We start from the raw sequence: 13105 nt of genomic DNA, 5'->3' as shown, positions 1-13105 counted from the left end.
CCTGCTTGCTCTTTGGGCTAAGGAGGGAGGAAGACTTGATTGGGGGAGGGGGAGGGAATGGGAGGTGGTGGCGGGGAAGAGGCTGAAATCTTTAATAATTAAATAAATTAATTAATAAAAAAAAGCTCAAAGAAAGCAAAAAAAAATATAATAAAAATCAATGACCAGAGCTGTACAATACAGCAGGCTTGCTCTACTCCCATTGCCATCTTACTTAGCAATCAGATTTCTTCTACAATCCTTCATAATTCCAGCTACATGACTTACTGTCCCCAGGTTACACAAATTTTCAAACACTCATGCCACTCACAAATAATTTTATTAGTATGTAGATTATTCTAATGTATTCATGTTCTCTCTTTCAGTGACAAGTGATTGTAATATATTGGATTTGCTAACAATTTACTATATTGTTTTCCCATGGATACTGATGAAAATCTCTTTTACAATTTTATTTTTTAAAAAATCTATAAATGTATAAATTTTACGAGAACTAATAAGAATTTTTATGGCATATAAGTCAAAAGATGATTTATTACCTTTATTTCTCCTTGCATCTTTGCTTAAGTTTCCCATTGCATGCAAAATTTAATTTCATCTTCTGGTTACCACAAGCTAACACGAAGTCCTGCTATCATTTTGAGACATTAAAATGAGAGTATGTAGTTTAACACTTGAAATTTAATGACACAGGATACTTCTCCCCGAGACAGGAAAGGATATAAGGAAGCACGTTCCTGTGTTGTGGGAGTCCATTCCTCATCTCTGACTTCCCGGAAGCTACTTTACCAGAAGCTACTTGATTTTTTGTTTATTGATTTTTTTTTCTTCTTCTTAACTTTGTGTTCATTTTTTATAACCCACCAGCCTTGGTTTTGAGACAAAGCATCACATGGAGTAGGGTGACCTTGAACTTACTATGTAGGTGAGGACAATCTTAAGCTTGTGAGCCTTTTGCTTCAACCACCTAAGTGTTGGAATTGCAAGATGGCTCCATCACACCCAGTTTTCTTGTGATGCTTGGATAACTGAGCTGTGTCCCCAGAGCCATATTTTCTTTTCTGCACCCCAGTCACGAGGTAAATGGCTGTTCTCTGCCATACACTCCTTTCCTACCTGAAGAGTTATACATAGCTCCTGCTTCAAATTGCATCCATTTTTTATCCCTATTATTTTTATTTGGAGTGGAGGTAGGAGGACAATTAAAAATATCTGATTTAACTTAGTACTATCATTGTCAGGATGTAATTGTTGTTTTTTTTGGGTCTAACTGAAAAATGTTGTTTCTCCTTGCAGTAAGATCAAGGTTCAGCTTTTCTTTGCCTTTGGTATGTAATTGGTAGACAATTGACTCAAACTAATCTAAACTGATTTTGTGCTCAGCACTGACCTAGGTTTTGAGAAATTTACTATGAGACAAACAGACACAATTTCTTGTCCAAATTTGACCAAATCTCTATTGTTTTTGTACTTCTTTTGGCTGTTTTTGTTGATTGTACCTCATTTCTGCTTTATATTCATATTTTCAGCATGCTCATAAGTTCTATCTTGTCAACTCCTTTCAAAAGTGATTCACTTATATATGTTCTTTACCATCAGCTAAGTAGTTATTATTGGATGAAGCAATGATCAATGAATAAATGGATGAATGTGTAGAGAACTGAATGAATAAAAAATACATCGTAAACGTAATGTTTATATTTTCCTTATATTGCACATATACGATGTATAATACTGTGCTGTTTTAATTTTCATACCTACCAATTCCTACTAAAACAGCATGCACACTCTTAAGTACATAATGAAATTTTGGTTTAAAATAAGAAATTGATATTCAACAAAATGTATCTGTACTGAGTAGTTGTATAAACACATTAGTCTATAGGGTTGAATTCTAAATTGCAATCTAAGTCCTACATTTATGATGTAGACACATTATACAATCTCTACATAAGAACTAATTTAAGGTAGACCTATGCTAAATCCCTATGAAACTTAGGATATATATTTCTAGATAAAGTTACATATTAAGAAGTAAATTATACCATTTCATGAACATAAAATACTATGAGTACATTTAAATAAATAACTCTCTAGTGCCTCTTTAAGATTTTAGTACTTAGTGATATAAACTGTCATAGTTGGTTTGGTTGTTTTTAGTCTTAAAAACATGGAAAACTCATTACTTACATAATGAAGTATAAGGCAATTGATCGTAATATTTTTAATGGCCACAACATCTTATTGGTTGCTGTGAATTGGTATGTGTTTTGTTTACCCTAGAAACAACAAGTTACTTAGCCATAAACTGTGCATGTGTGCGTGTGTGTGTGTGTCTGTGTGTATGTGTATGATGAAATTTTACTTTCGTTTGCATTTTAAATTATGAAGATAGCGAGTTGAGCTTTTCAATTTTTTCTTATTTTTAATGCAAACTTTTTTTTTTTTTTCTCGAGACAGGGTTTCTCTGTAGCTTTGGAGCCTTTCCTGGAACTCCCTTTGTAGACCAGGCTGGCCTCGAACTCACAGAGATCCGCCTGCCTCTGCCTCCCGAGTGCTGGGATTAAAGGCGTGCGCCACCACCGCCCGGCTTTTTAATGCAATCTTATTTTACATATCAATCCCTGCTCCCTCTCCTTCCTGTCGTCACACTCCTCCCATCTTCTCCCCTGCCCAACCCTTGTCCACTCCTCAGAGAATACGAGGTCTCTCATGGGGAGTTTTTCAAATTTAAGAGTTCTCTATCATTGAACATGAAAACTAAACTAAAGGCCATATCAAATGGTCAAGCAAGTCACATTCTGCAAGGATAATTTATGTGACCATATCACTCCAAGATGTTTTCAAATCCATCCTATCAAAACAAGACCCCCTGACTTGTAGGACTGAAAGCTCCCCTGCCATGTTAGAGTCAGAGTCTCTTTACTTTGGTTTTCATTTTTTGTTTTTGCTTTTGAAACAAGGCATCTTATGAATCTTCTTATGCTTATTCTTCCTAACGGTAACTAAAAACATGGGCATGTTAGTGGTAACTTGTGGTCTACATTAGATACCATCTCCTTCATGAGACTGTCTATTAAATTGGTATTTATGGCAAATATGTTATGTTCAGGGCATTATGCTAGAATTACAATAATTCAAATGTGTTAACACCTTGAAGTGTATGATTCAGTTAAGGACATGCAAGCAGTACATGAAGAGACACAATAATTATTGGAATTCTTAACCTCTGGCATTGCTAGTTATCAAATGTGGCACATAAGAAATAAGGAATGATCCTGTTTCTTGACTTTCCTGTCTCTAGCCGAACTTTAATTTTACCATTTCTCATACTGGACTCTTTGTTTCTAATATATTCCAGTATGTTTTTAATATTTGCTTCATATCTTTCTAAAATGGTTAAATGTGTCTTTGCTTTGTTTAATGTGGTATATGAGATAGTCCCTCTGAGGATTTACAAGTTTTGAGCCAATACATTCCCATACATTTGATTTTAGTTGGCATGAAGGATCACAATTTGGTAACTTATATAAATATATTAGTAGTATCTTATGTTTTCTATATAAATATATCATTTGTAACTATGTATGTGGGTATATTATATATTAAATAATTTTACAAAGGTAGCACTGCAAGTAAGTAAATGTCACAGATATTTGGTTTAAGTCTGACAAATCTGGTTTTAGATTCAATGTTGATAATACTACAACATTCATAAAATGAAATTAAGGAAAAATTTGTGTGCAAGTGTGTGTACACGTGTGTGTATAATAGAGAGAGTGAGAGAGACAGAGAGATGGAGAAAGGCAGAATGAGAGACAGAAATATATAGACAGACAGATTAGGAGAAGAACTGTGGCAATGGATTATGATAAAAAATATATCTTAATACTCAGGAGGCAGAAGCAGATATATCTCTGTGAATTTGAGGCCAGCCTGGTCTACAAAGTGAGTTTCAAGACAGACTCCAAAGCTACACAGAGAAACCCTGTCTCAAAAATCCAATACACACACACACACACACACATGCACACACACGCACACACATATATCCTAAATTCTAAGACTAGAACTTTTGATGGGCTGAGTTAATATACTTTGAGATCATTTCAGACTTAAGACTTCTCTCCTGCTGGGTACTCAGCTTGTTTATCTAACCTGCCTTTAAAAGAACAATATAACAGCCAACATTACTTGACTTGGATTTCCTGTATAATCAACATTTATAAAATCATAGCTACAAGCTTAAGTTATATACTCTTCTATTCTTCTTGCCCAGAAAGCAATGTATATATGCATGTATGATAATTATTTGCTGAAAACAGCAAGTAGGATGAAAGTAACATTATATAATGAACACCCAGTATAAATATTGAACATAGCACAGGGATATTGCTTGATAGCATTTGTTTATTAACTGGATCAGCCGGGGTCAGTTGGAGTCAGCAACAAAATCATTTGTAAAACTCTGTTAAAAGCTTCTATAAAGTACACCATTCCTTTCCCATGTAATGCCTTCTGTGTTGTTGAACAATAGAAAGAAAAAAGCCCTTCATTAGAAACATAGAGGTGTGGGCAGAAATATACACAAGATAGACTTCAAACAGGCACAGATTCAGACTCATACAATGGACAGGGACAATGGAAGATACAGGGAGAAAGAAGTAGAGGGTTCAAATGTGAGCTTTCTCTTGGTTATATTAAACCAAGGGGGAAGCTTTTTAATTTCCTTTGTTTAATGTGACACCTACACATCATTGGCAATTCTGAACTTATCATTTAAAAGCAATGCAGAGAGAGAATTGCACTATGCACCCTAGTTTCACTTGTAAGTTAGTCTTCCTGCCATAGTCTCGTGAGAGGTTGAATTGTCATACTAAGCAATTATATGTGGTTCAAAGTAACCTACCTGTAGCAATTTTATGAATCTGGAACCTCTCTTTGTTAGCACACCTCTCTTTGCCTTATATTTGCATAAGCTGATTTAGCTATGAAATTCTTTAAGTCCCTAACTACTATATTTATTCTAGCATCCATAAAATATTAAAAATATTCTTATTACTTGGCTTTGAACTTACTGTGTTCATTATTTATTATAAAAGTAAATGAGAACATTATATTCACCTGAAATGTTAGCTGAACACAACTGGATTTGATAATTTAGATTTAAAGAATATTTTAATATTTTCTATTAATCCTTAGAATTGAAAAAAGACATTAAGATTTTTCAGTATAGAGCCGGGCGATGGTGGCGCACGCCTTTAATCCCAGCACTCGGGAGGCAGAGGCAGGCGGATCTCTGTGAGTTCGAGACCAGCCTGGTCTACAGAGCTAGTTCCAGGACAGGCTCCAAAGCCACAGAGAAACCCTGTCTCGAAAAACCAAAAAAAAAAAAAAAAAGATTTTTCAGTATAAATATTTAGTATACATTCAATGCAACTTATAGAATAATTATAAACATATTTTATTTAATTTTTATATTTATTTATGTATTATTGGTTGTGTTTGTGCATGCACATATTTGAGTATGAAGGTTAGAAGACACTTTACAGAAATAGGTCCTCTACTTCTACCATATGGGTCCTGAGGATTAGACTAAGGTCATCAGGCTTGGTAGCAAGTGCCTTTTACAGCTGAGCCATCTCACCAGCTCTGTATTTGCTTTTTATAGCTAAGATGTTTTATATATAAGTTATTATTTTAATGATTCTGAAATTCATTAGAGTATTAAAGATAATTTCTAGGATTTAATGTATATTTCAGGTGCCATATTATTTGTATACTATTAAAATGAATCAGGAGATTTTTATCTAAAAGGATATATGGCATTATGAAATTTGAGTTGATAAATTTTATTCCATTGTTTAGTCAAGCACCAGTCTAGACTTTTGAAGGTGTGTTTATCTGTGATTAACATTTCAATCAATAATATTTTAGTAAAGCAGATTACTTTCCATAAGTGGGATAAATGTAATCCCATCAATTGAGAATCTTAAGAGAAAAGATTTAAGTCGCCAGAATTGAAAGTAATTCTGCCTCCAGATTTCCATTGAACTCCGGCATCAACAATTCCCATGCCTGTTGCCTTGCCAGCTTGTCCTAAGTTTGAGAAATTGTCTACTCCTACAAGTCTGTAAATCAAAGCTTTAAATTTTGTCCTTATCTACCTCTCTCTCCTTACTCACCTCTCTGTTCTCTCGATCTCCCCCCCACACACACACACGCATACACACACACTATGTATTCTATTTCTCTGAATAATGCATTCTAACTAGTAATTAACACTGAAAGAAAAGGCTGGAGAAAAGCTCTGCAATTAAGAACATGTTATGCTTTCCAGAGGGTTCGAGTTTGGTTCCTAGCACCCATATGGTGGCTCCCAGCTGACTGGAACTCCAGTTCTAGGTGATCTGACACCCTCTTCTGACATTTGCTTGCATTAGATAGCCATACACAAACATACATACAAATAACTTATTAAATCTTATGAAAACCAATGCTAGAATAAAGCTCTACGATTACTACCACTACTGTTACTACATAATAGGAATAAAAAGGCTTTTTCCTTTTCAGTTTAAACAAGTGATAACAGGGGTGAAGCACAGAAACATTGCTTCACACTGTTACTCTCATAAGATTAGGAAGTTCATTGAATCTTTGAGATTCTCTCTTTCAAGCCAAACAAGGACTCATAGATTTATTGTTTCCTCTCATTATAGTCATAATGTGCTCTGACAAATCTACATTGCCAGGATGTGCTGTCTCACCACGGGCTCAAAACGATGGGAATGTTGAGTCTATATCATACTGTTTGGTAGAGGGATATGGGCACTCAATAATTTATGGTACTGAAGACATTATCTCTTTTCCAGTGTATTTTTGGCTTATTTATCAAAACCAGATGCTGATGGTTTGTGGATTTATGCCTGGATCTTCAATTAGATTCTGCTAAAACATGCCGGGCGAACTGCATGGCTGTATGTAATAGAATCCAAATAGATCTATCCTTATTGCCTTGCACAAAACTCAACTCCAAATGGATCAAAGATCTCAACATAAAACCAGATACATTGCACATGATAAAATAATGTGGGGAATAACCTTGAACTTATTTGGTACAGGAAAAGACTTTCTGAACAAAATACTGTTACCACAGGCTCTACAATTAAGAAATAAATGGAAAAAAAAAGAAATAAATGGAACATAATGAAACTGAAAACCTTCTGAATACCAAACAGCATCATCATTAGGATAAAGGGGCAGCCTATAGAAAGGGAAAGGATTTTTATCAACTGCAAACCTGATAGAGGGCTAATAACCAAAATATATAAAAGAATTCATACAACTGGATATCAAGAAAACAAATAATCCAATTAAAAAATGGGGCACAGGTCTAAACAAAAAAATCTCAGAAGAAAACCAAATGACTGAGAAAAACTAAAAATGTTTAACATCCTTGGTCATCAGGGCAAAGCAAATCAGAACTACTTTGATATTTCACTGCTCATCTGTCATAATGGCTAAAATCAACAAAAGTAGGGGAAGTTCATGCAGGCAAGGATGAGGAACACTCCTCCATTCCTGGTGGGACAGCAAGCTTGTACAGCCACCGTGGAAATCAGGGTGGTGGTTCCTCAGGAAGAAATGACTCGATCCACCTTAAGATACAGCTATGCCATTCATAGGCATAGACCTAAAGGACACTTCATCCTACCACAGAGACTTTTGCTCAACTGTGTTTATTTCTGCCCTATTCTTAATAGCCAGAAATTGAAAACAACCTAGATACCACTCAGCAGATGGATGTATAATTAAAATGCAGCACATTTACACAATGGAATATTAATCAGCTATTAAAGATAATAAAATCAACAGGTAAATGGATGGAACTGACTATATCTTCATATGAAGAGGTAATAGCAAGCATAGTTAGGATTAATGGGGAGTGGGGTTGGAACTGGAGGATCAAGCGAGGAGGGAGAGGAATAAGGGGACAAGGGAGAGAGTATGGAGTGGGACAGCTAAAATTAAGAACCATCTGAGTAGAGGTATGCAAACCTAATAGCAGAGAAATTTCGTAAAATAGATTCTAACATATATTAATAACATATTTAAAGGTGATCTAAATGAATTCTTCAAATAACAGGAGAAACAAGATCCCAACTGGACTTCTCTTGTTACCAATTGAAGTTTACAATGCTGGGAATGACTTATATCTACCTGAATTGGCAGTTAAAGGAGACCCTTGGGACCCACAAACAACCCGTGCTGTTGTCATGGCTGTCGGTCTGTCTTCACAAATGCAAGGCAAGGCCCTATTGCTGAAGACAGCACCTATATAACTCACTGAACATGGAGAAGTCAAGCTGGTGCCCATATAGGGCCTTTGCCCATAGAGTCTAGTGTTCTTGGTGCTGGAAGGAATTCTGCAGATGCCGAAGTAGAAATGCAGACACTAACACAGCTATAAACCCTTCAGTCTACAATGGTGGCCTGCCTGAATGATACTCTGGTAAAACAGTAGTGCAAAGCTTATTGGTAAGCAACTGAAATCTGTTTTGTTTTAAGGACCATACCATGATGTGACCCGCCCCTGACATTGCATGAGTGACCAAGAATCTGAGACTAGAGAGCCCAGGATCTAGAGGAAAATGAAATACTACTCTTCTTCTATGTAGCAATAAAGTAACTTCTAATGACATTTTTCTATATTTGTAGATCAGTGCCTAACTCAGCCATTATCACAGAAGCTTCCTCCTGAAACAGATAGGAATAAATATAGAGACCCAGCCAGAAAATATGCAGAGAGTGAAAGACCTTGGAACACATAGACATAAGTGGGATATCTCCAATAAATCCCCATCCTCAGAGCTCAGGGACCCCTGAATAAGAGGATGAAGAAAGAATGTAAGAACCAGAGTGGACTGAGAGTCTAACACTCCTAGTCTGACTTGGGATTACACCAATTTGTACATGTTCTTCCAACTGCTGAGTATAATTATATATGAAGCTGCTCTGCTCTGACAAAATAATATTTCCTTGCAATTGTCTACCACGATATTTCCATCCCATCTTCTCCAATGGTCTCTGAGCTTTGGGTTGGATAGGAAGGTGTAGAATGCATGTTTCTTTTAGGGCTGAACATTCTACAGGCTCTTATTCCCTGTACTTGGGTCAGTTGGGGTTCGTTATGTTGATCACCATCTACTACAAGTAGAAGCTCTTCAAATGAGAGTTGATAGATATACTGATCTATTGATATAATCATAAGTCATTAGAAGTTCATTTAATACTATGCCCAGTTTTGTAGAATAATAAGAATGGGTTCTCTCTTGTGACATAGGAACAGTCTAACCATAGGTGCTTAGCCTGATTCTAGTCCCAGGTATGGGTTTCATCTTGTGGACCAGGTCTTAAATCTAAGCAGAATGTGGTTGGTTACTCCCATGGTGTTTACACCACTATAATACCACTGGGCACCTCTTGTCAGGTCAGTCATTATTGTAGGCCAAAGGGTTTGTAGCATGTAAGACTGGTGATTTCTTTTCTTCTCTGGTAGCATGCATAGCATCTTTCAGCATTATGAAAACTAAGTCATTGTGGATGAAGGTCCACACTAGCTTGATTTCTCCATGTTCTATGATTTATATATGTGATATCTTCAGCAACAAGGTCTTATGCGCCACAGAGATTTGTACAAATATTATTTGCCCCAGACTGTATTGTCTGAGAGAACCATTGGAAGACAAAACACCAGGACAAGATCTTTCTCAAACACAACACTTTCTATTCTTCGACTAGCCAATCTTTCCTTTTAAAAAGATATTTTTTATTCTTGTACAATTTCATAATTTGACTAATGTACTTTCAATCTTATTTATCCCCACTATTATACCATTTCTACTTACACTGAACACCATATACATTCCCCCAAAAGACCTTTTCCTAGTTTCAAGACTTTTGTAATTTACTGTGTTTATTTATTAGACTTCTTTGTATGAGCATAGGTTGGGGTTTATTTATTTGGAGGCTGAGTAACTTACTAATCCCTAGACCACTAGAGAAAATGATTTCTCTTCCTTCAGTCACAATTTAGTGTTGATGAATTTTCAAGGAAAGGTCAGGTCTGGGCAGCTCTTCTTCCATTTTGATGGAATATTGACTGTTTCAAATTTTCACAAGTCTTATGTAGGTAACCGCGGTTGATGCATAACTAACTTTTTCAGGTTTATCTATTAAAAGCCTTAATGTCATATGGACATAGGCTAGATTTCTAACATCTCATGTATCATCTTCCTAACCTCCTCCATGAGTTTAGTTGATGTTTTCTAAGACTTAATTTCTATCTATAAAATGGCAATAACAATATGCACTTCCTTTATTTATAAGGAACATTGAAATGAAACCACTTGCACGAATTTCTTCACCACCTGGATAAAATTTTCTCTCATCATTTAATTTTATCTACATAACTTACTTCATGTTTTCCAAGAAGTCTTCACTGTTAAATATTTTAAATTGCTGCTTTTTTTGGTAGTGAGATAAACAAAAAGCTATTAAAAGTTTATTAGATACTCTCTAAACATGCATTCTGATCATCCAAACATCATAATCAAAACCAGCTAACACTTACTCTCACTGAGATTTTATCAGTGTTCTGCCGTAAGTATTCCACACTCTATCTCACTAAGGCATGAAAAAATAATTCTATTTTATAAAAAAAACTGAGGTAGGAAATTTTAGAGATTTTATACAAGGAAAAAAAGGCAATGGCCAATTCAGGCAGTTTGCTATCCAACACTTGCATGTGCTTTTGTTATATGGCCTCATAATGGTAGCAGTGGGAATTTTCGCATAAAAAATTACAAAGGCAAGGCTCTCATATACAAATGTTAGGGGACTCACATTGGCCAACATTATTTGTGAAATGAAAGGAAAAATATAATAAAACAGGATCTGTCTTTCCATATATATATATATATGTATATATATATATGGTTATTATTTTTCATCAAAAGCAAACAAAGTGAATAAGCATTTTCCTCACTAGTAGTAATAGACTTCAATAATTAGGACTACAAAATAACTATATGTTCTATCATACAAAACAGTTTCCTTGCTATTTGTTGCTTTCAGGTAATCATATTGTTCATACTCATATTTTACTCTAAATGCAAGAGTAAGTTTCCTTCTAAGTGAATTCAGATGAGACATTCTGGTGTTCAGATTGCTTATTTTTTCTCCAGTTCTTTCACTGCTGAATTTGTCAACAATTCCTGGTCATTTTCTTCTTCAAAGTGACTGGGTCAGGGGACCAAAAGCTCATAAATTAAGAATGATTTGAAGTTGCTTCCCTAGAGGTATCTGAATTATGCAAAATTCTTGTTCATGCCCATTAATATTGCAAAGCATAATACCACAATAACCTGCATAGCAGTGCAGAAGGTGGGAAATGCTTCAATATAGTATCACACATGTATTAAATATTTTCTCTATTTAAATGATTATTTTTTAAGGAATTTCTAGAAGGTATAGGGCAATAAAAAGAAGAACAAACCATTAGTGGGCAAATACAACTTTATGAGCAAATACTTTATTCTTACCCTATCCTTGAAAACCAAATTTATATAAAGAAAAATTGTATTTTGAGCACTAATATAACTTTGTGAGTACTGAATTTCCATCCTGTTTCATAGATTTGAAATAGGAAGACAAATTAGAACATGGCAGTGTTACACATGACATTATTTAGACAAACATATCTTGTCAGAATTATCCAAGTAGCACCATTTGCAACTCCATGAATGTTCAGAAGTCAGATTCTAGCTTATGCTTTAATAACCAGCATGACACATTTCAAAAGACTATTTAAATTAGAATTGGTTCCTTATGCTGCAATTATTTATAAAGGGTCTCATTCCTAAAAGAAAAAAATCTTAGAAGCACGGAGTTATTCAAATCACTAGATATTGTCAGAGAAATATATACTTGCCCTCCAGCCATTCAATTGTAATATATATCATAAAAAATGTAAACACAATAGAGTAAAAAAGATTGCAAGGGATAATGGAAAATCTGTATCTGATGATGAACATATATTGCAAATATATTAATTCTTTTTTATCTTAGGGAAAGGAAGCTATTTCTCATTAGCAAAATAATAAATGATTAAAATTTTGGTAAGATTTGCATATACATCTTTACCAAATTTTCCTACTTTTTCAGGCAAGAAACAATACAATTGTACATTGAGATTTACTGTTTTGAGCTTATATATTGTAACATTGTAGAAAACTCTTAGGGTCCACTTTTGGGAAGGAAAGTTCTGATACATCAACTGAATGACTCATTGCTAGCCATTGCATTATTCTTGTCATGGTGGATGTACAGATGACATTTTAAAATCAAATGTAGAGCTATAGCACCTACATTTGTTCTTCTTTGTCCATAGTAGTAGTGGGAGAAACTGCCTAGTTTCTTTCCAAACCTATTTCTCTTCTTCACGGGTTCAATACCGGCACTAATTTGACACTGTCTTTATAGACATAGGCTCATGTCACATGGCACAAACAACAGACTATAAAAAAAATAATGTGTATTTCTTTTAGGGTTGGCTCATGACAAATTCTTATGAGCAATAATCATTTTCTATCTATTGATTAAATGCCTGAGATGTTCTGGATACAAGGTGACATTTTGGGGCAGAAACAGAATAAAAAAGTAATCTTCTACTATAAAAGCCAGCAAGATGTGAGAGGTTACTAGTCATAGTGGTTAATGCTGTTCACCTAGTGCAATGGTTTGTCTACAAATTCATAGTTTGAACAATAATCCAAGTTTAGATTTCACAACTGAGAACAGGACATTTAGATTAACACCACACAAATGAAAGATACAATGTTTCTGGGAAGTGAATCAGGACATAAATAATTGCAGAACATAAATGTATTTAGTTCTAGTAACCATATTAAAAACAAAAGAGTTGATAAAGTACTCAAAGGAAAAGGTTGTCGAACCATAAAGAGGCTTGAAAATTCTAAACTATGCTCTTTGTTTTGAAAGCTTTAACAATCTGAATAACTTGGAACCCAGTTACTTAGATACC

The 13105-nt window shown here is 34.9% G+C and overlaps 1 protein-coding gene across 2 annotated transcripts in view; it reads right to left on the bottom strand.

Moving 5' to 3' along the window:
* Positions 1-13105, bottom strand: part of Dmd (dystrophin) — a 2258623-nt gene that overhangs the window by 595930 nt on the left and 1649588 nt on the right. The gene's annotated exons all lie outside the window — the stretch shown is intronic.

The sequence above is a fragment of the Chionomys nivalis genome, chromosome X, assembly GCF_950005125.1.
Source record: "Chionomys nivalis chromosome X, mChiNiv1.1, whole genome shotgun sequence".
Taxonomy (NCBI): Eukaryota; Metazoa; Chordata; class Mammalia; order Rodentia; family Cricetidae; genus Chionomys; species Chionomys nivalis.
The sequence above is the reverse complement of the archived record's forward strand: the minus strand, read 5'-3'. Positions and strand labels throughout refer to the sequence as shown.